The sequence below is a fragment of the Lithobates pipiens genome, unplaced genomic scaffold, assembly GCF_037356315.1.
Source record: "Lithobates pipiens isolate NorthernLeopardFrog02 unplaced genomic scaffold, aLitPip1_a1.2 Scaffold_25, whole genome shotgun sequence".
Lineage (NCBI taxonomy): Eukaryota > Metazoa > Chordata > Amphibia > Anura > Ranidae > Lithobates > Lithobates pipiens.
Window position 1 is genome coordinate 109,048,155 of NW_027507787.1, and position 6,000 is coordinate 109,054,154.

The following is a 6,000-nucleotide window of genomic DNA, read 5'->3' on the forward strand; positions in this document are numbered from 1 at the left end:
CCCCCCACCTCCTCTCTCTCCGTCTTTGCACTCTCTTCTTCCCCCGTCCTCCCTTTTGACTATGTCTTGTCTCCTTACTAGCCTTCGGGACCCAGAAGAACCCCAGGGTTCTGGACATGACCGGCTCATATTTTACTCTGGTTCACGTAGGTCATGATAAGCTGGCTCGCTGTGGTCCCAGATCAAATGCACGCTCAACCCTCTTGACAAACGCCAAGATGGTCACCTTGGGAAACAAACAAAAAAAACAAGTCAACGCCAACAACATAAAAAGATGCCTGCGGCATTTGGAAAACCCAGGCGGTCTCCCATCCAGGTACAAACCAGGCCCAACCCTGCTTAGCCTCTGAGACCAAACGACATTGGGCGCTTTCAAGGTGTTGTGCCCGTAGGCAATTTCTTTGTGCACTCTCAACCCTCTTGACAAATGCCAAGATGGTCACCTTGGGAAACAAGGGAAAAAAAACAGCTCAACGCCTACAACATAAAAAGAATCCTACGGCATCCGGTATTCCCAGGCGATCTCCCAATCAAGACACTAACCAGGCCAGATCCTTCTATGTCACCTGGTCTTCCCAGGCAGTCTCCCATCCAGGTACTAACCAGGCCTGACGCTGCTAAGCCTCTGAAATCAGACGAGATCGGGTGCTTTCAGGGTGATGTGGCCGTAAGCGTTCTCTTCAAGACACGCCCAACCCTCTTGACAAACACCAAGATGGTCGCTTTGAGAAACAAGCGAAATAAACAGTTCAAAGCCAACAACATAAAAAGAAGCCTATGGCACCTGGTATTTCCAGGCGGTCTCCCATCCAGGTACTAACCAGGCCCGACACTGTTTAGCCTCTGAGATCAGATGAGATTGGGTGCTTTCAGGGTGATGGGGCCGTAGGTGATCTCTTCGGGCACTCTCAACCCTCTTGTTAAATGCCTTGGAAAACAAGCGAAAATAAACAGGTAAACGCCAACAACATAAAAAGAAGCCTACGGCACCTGGTATTAACCAGGCCGTACACTGCTAGGCCTCCGAGATCAGATGAGAAACTAGCGAAAGAAAAACAGGTCAAAGCCAACAATATAAAAAGATTCCTACGGCACCTTTAATTAGGTACTATCCAGGCCGGACCCTGCTTAGCCTCTGAGATCAGATGAGATCGGGCGCTTTCAGGGCCGTAGGAGATTTCTTTCGGCTCTCTCAGCCCTCTTGACAAATGCCAAGATGACCACCTTGGGAAACAAGCGGAAAAAAAAAAACATGTCAACGCCAACAACATAAAAAGAATCCTACGGCACCTGGTATTCCCAGTTGGTCTCCCATCCAGTTACTAATCAGGCCCGACAATGCTTAGCCTCTGAGATCAGACAAGATCAGGCACTTTCAAGGTGATGGGGCCATAGGCGATCTATTCGGGCACTGTCAACCATTTTGAGAAACGCCAACATGGTCATCTTGGGAAACAAGCGAAAAAAAACAAGTCATTGCCAACATTGGAGGCTAAGCAGGGTTGGGCAATCAGTTTCCTTGCCTGAAATAGGCATCCCAGAACTGCCATCTGGCTACTTCCCGGGTTTCCAACTCCTTCAACTAATCCCAGGAGACAATACTTCGCCTCCATCCTGGTGGAGGTTCCAAACACCCGATCAATGGTTCCTGTCACATCTGTCCAGTAGCCGATCAACTTCGGGCATCTCCAAAACATGTGCATCATGTCTCCCCCCATGTTCCCGCACCGGGGGCAACTTGCATCCGGCCGTTCGGCCAAACTGAAAAAGTTTACGAGGAGCATAATAGGTTCTATATAATAAGAACAGATGTGACATCCTCTGTGAGGAGAGCCACAATTCACCACAGGCAGGATTCCTGTGGCCAATTATAGCTCAGGGGGGTTTAGTACACACCCCACACTATATAAGGCCGCCAGCGCGGCGGCCTTGTATAGTGTGTTGCGGTGGTCAGGGAAAGAGGACGATAGGCAGGGACAGTGTCTTTACTGCTTGGGAACCTAGCACTGTTACAGTGGGTGTTATGTGTCTCCTGCACAGTACACACCTGAAGCTACCCTTTATTACTGCTGTTCAATTTCTGCAATACATGCATCTGCAGTGCAGAAGTTAGAGTGGGTGTTGTGTGCCTCCTGCACAGTATACACCTTATTGCTGGTGTTCTGTTTCTGTAATACAGGAACCTAGCACTGTTACAGTGCTAGGGTGTACAGAGAAGCTGGTATATATAGAAGACTACAGCATACAGAAGAAAGGCTAGTGAATACAGAATACAGACTCGTGTATGTAGATAGGCTTGAGTATACAGAGATGCTAGAGTAAACAGTGAGGCTGGGGTACACAGCTAGTTTAAAGAGAGGCTAGTATATACAAAGATGTTAGTGTATATAGAGAGGTTAGTGTATAGAGAGAGTCGAGTGTATACAGAAAGGACAGTGCATATAGAGAAGCTAGTGTATACAGAAGACAGGCTTGGGGTATACATCAAAGCTGACATTCTATACAGAAGACTGGGTAGTGTATACAGAGAGTCTAGTGGGTACAGAAGACAGGCTGGTGTATTCTAGCTAGTTTTTACAGTCTAGTGTATACAGAAGACAGGCTGTGGTATACAGAGAGTTTAGTGTATTCAGAGAGTCTAGTGTATACAGTCGGCGAGTGTATACATAAGACTGGCTAGTTTACACAGTGTTTACAGAGATGCAAGGGTGAAGAAGCTACAGAGAAGCTAGTATATATAGTATATATAGAAGACTACAGCATACAGAAGAAAGGCTAGTGAATATAGAATAAAGGCTGGCTTCTACGGAGAGGCTAGTGTATGCAGAACACTATCTAGGGTATACAGAGAGGTTATATTATACAGAGAGGCTAGTGCATAGAGTGAAGCTATTGTATATAGAAGCCTGGTTAGTGTATACAGAGAAGCTAGTGTGTACAGAAGAAAGGCTAGACAGGCTATAAAGAGAGTTTTTACAGAAGACAGTTTGGGGTATACAGAGATGTTAGTTTATACAGAGAGACTAATGTATACAGAAGACAGGCTAGGGCATACAGAAGACAGAAGACGGGCTAGTGTATTCAGAACATAGGCTAGTGTATTTCGAAGACAGGCTATTGTATGCAGAAGATCGGCTAGTGTAAACATGCTGGTGTATATAGAGAGGCTAGTGAATTTAGAGGGTAGGCTAAGTGATAACAGAAGACAATCTGGGCTATACAGAGACATTTCATCATTTCATCTAGCGCACATCTCTAATGGAGTTTGTCTCATTGCCATGTTATGCCTTTTCATTCTTATGCTAAATATAGATTATACTCACTACACGATTTTAATCATCCACATCAAGCATGCAATAAAACTATCATACATATAAATAAACCATGTACTCTTTTGCTCTATTTTGCATATTTCTAATTCTCCACATCAACTGTCACATTGAGTATGTGACAGTCCTGACACACCATCCTGACTTATTTTTCTTTATTTCTTATTAGAAATAGAGAGTACTATCTCAAAATCCGGTTAAATCTATTCACTTCGATGAGTTCTACCGCTAATTGTACGGTAATGCAAAATGTTCACAAAACCATCCATTTGCTACCAGACATGCTGCACATACTAAGAGTAATGTAACTATCGCTCGCTAACGATGTAAACAGTTTTATTGCTTTTCTGACATTAACCGAGTATATCTGACATTAACTGAGTATCTCTCTGCACTATGATCTTAATAATAATAATAATAGGATTGTGTAATGCAAAGATCAACTAGTCTAATATAAGCTTTCTCATTGGTACCGGCATATCCTTTAAATTTAGACTAACACAACTATTTCTTTCAATCTCTTACCGTTGAACCGCGATACTTCCTCCCTGCAATATTAAGCCATTTGAATGTCCTATTGGTCGCCTATATTATACAACTCTCTGAAAAGCATATATGTAGTGAATTAAACTAGTCTTACATCTTAATAAAACTGTTTTATTGCTCAACCAGTATCAGCTGTCATGACACAAGCAAATAAAAGTTTCCACTGTTTGACTCTATTTTCTGTATTACTTCTTTTTCTCCACCTTAACTGACACAGTTAAAACACAGTGACAAAACATTTCTTTTTACCGCAGCAAAATGTGAGAAAAGCAGTGTAAGCCGTCTTTATGCCATATGCTTCAGAAAATTAATGTACCGCTTTTAAATCCATATCAATTCCACATAAACGTGAACCGTCTTACAATTTTAACATTTACTGATAGCAATTACTGATATTACATTATGACTATACCAGTGGAAAAGGACCGCGTAATGGAACTGTGAAATTAATCATAATCTCAGCGTTAACTTAACTGATAAATTTACGATTTACTCAACGATTTACTCAACGATTTAAACTTAGATTTTTTTCATTCTAAGTCTATTTAATCTTAAATAATTTATACTATATTCTACTGTACTCTTAAATTATGTACTGTTCTGTATTTTAGCCGTTCTCATATTTCGTTTTATGTTGCAACCATCGAATCCCATTGCTATTCCGACATTCCGCCTTAATGAGGATATTACTTTGCAACTATTCCTTGATCTCTTTTGTGTATTCACTTTATCTCGACCTATATATACTGCCTCAATATTTTCCTAATTTGTTTTGCTATACTTATTATTAATATATTATAGAGATTACTATCTCTAAATCATTGTAAACCTAACCATAGTTATAATGTCTACAGCAAATTTTACGTTAAAGCAAAATTCACAAAAAACCATCTTTTTAAAACCTTTACACATTAAGAGTAATGCAACCATCGCTCGCTACCTCTATGCAGTAGGATTCTTTTTCCAGTGGAAACGGAAAACAGTCAGTGTAAGCCGTCTTCGTGCGTAACAAAATTAATGGAACGATTTACACGTTGGAATTTGCAAGCTACGTCAATTTACTCTTAAATAATGTACCTTTGAAACTATCCCTTGACTTTGCAACTATCCCTAGATCCCTTTTGTGTAAACACTATATCTCGACCTATATATACTGCCTCAATATTTTCCTAATTTGTTTTGCTATACTTATTATTATTATTTTATAGAGATTACTATCTCTAAATCATTGTAATAAGTTTTAATGTCTACAGCTAATTTTACGTTAAAGCAAAAGTCACACAAAACCATCTTTTTAAAACCTTTACACATTAAGAGTAATGCAACCATCGCTCGCTACCTCTATGCAATAGGATTCTCTTTCCAGTGGAAACGGAAAACAGTCAGTGTAAGCCGTCTTCGTGCGTAACAAAATTAATGGAACGATTTAGACGTTGGAATTTGCAAGCTAAGTCAGTTTACTCTTAAATAATGTACCTTTGCAACTATCCCTTGACTTTGCAACTATCCCTTGATCCCTTATGTGTAATCACTATATCTCGACCTATATATACTGCCTCAATATTTTCCTAATTTGTTTTGCTATACTTATTATTATTTTTTTATAGAGATTACTATCTCTAAATCATTGCAATAAGTTATAATTGTCTACAGCTAATTTTACGTTAAAGCAAAAGTCACACAAAACCATCTTTTTAAAATCTTTTACACACTGCACATTAAGAGTAAACCAACCAACTCTCGCTACCTCTATGCAATAGGATTTCTCTTTCTGACTCTATTTTGTGTATTACTTCTTCTCTACATTAACTGTCACACTGATAACCATTTGTAACATATAACACTTGCAACACATTTTTTAACAGCAGCAAAATGTGAGAAAAGCATTGGGCCGGTTTACTTGATTGAGAAGTGGTTGCAGTAGCAAAGCATAGCAATACAGTTTGATTACATTAATAACACATAATGCAACTATTTTACATTCACCTCATGCATACATCCTAATGTAAGCTGTCTATCACTATTAATGTTCATGGTTACTGATACATTATGCCGATAACCAGTGGAAACGGAAAACAGTCAGTGTAAGCCGTCTTCGTGCGTAACAAAATGAATGGAACGATTT

The 6,000-nt window shown here is 40.1% G+C and overlaps 2 pseudogenes; both read right to left on the reverse strand.

Annotated features, from left to right (window-relative positions):
* Positions 1-772: 772 nt before the first annotated feature.
* On the reverse strand, positions 773-891 carry LOC143931161 (5S ribosomal RNA; annotated as a pseudogene).
* A 387-nt stretch (positions 892-1,278) lies between these two features.
* LOC143931632 (5S ribosomal RNA) lies at positions 1,279-1,397 on the reverse strand (annotated as a pseudogene).
* Between the last annotated feature and the right edge of the window lie 4,603 nt (positions 1,398-6,000).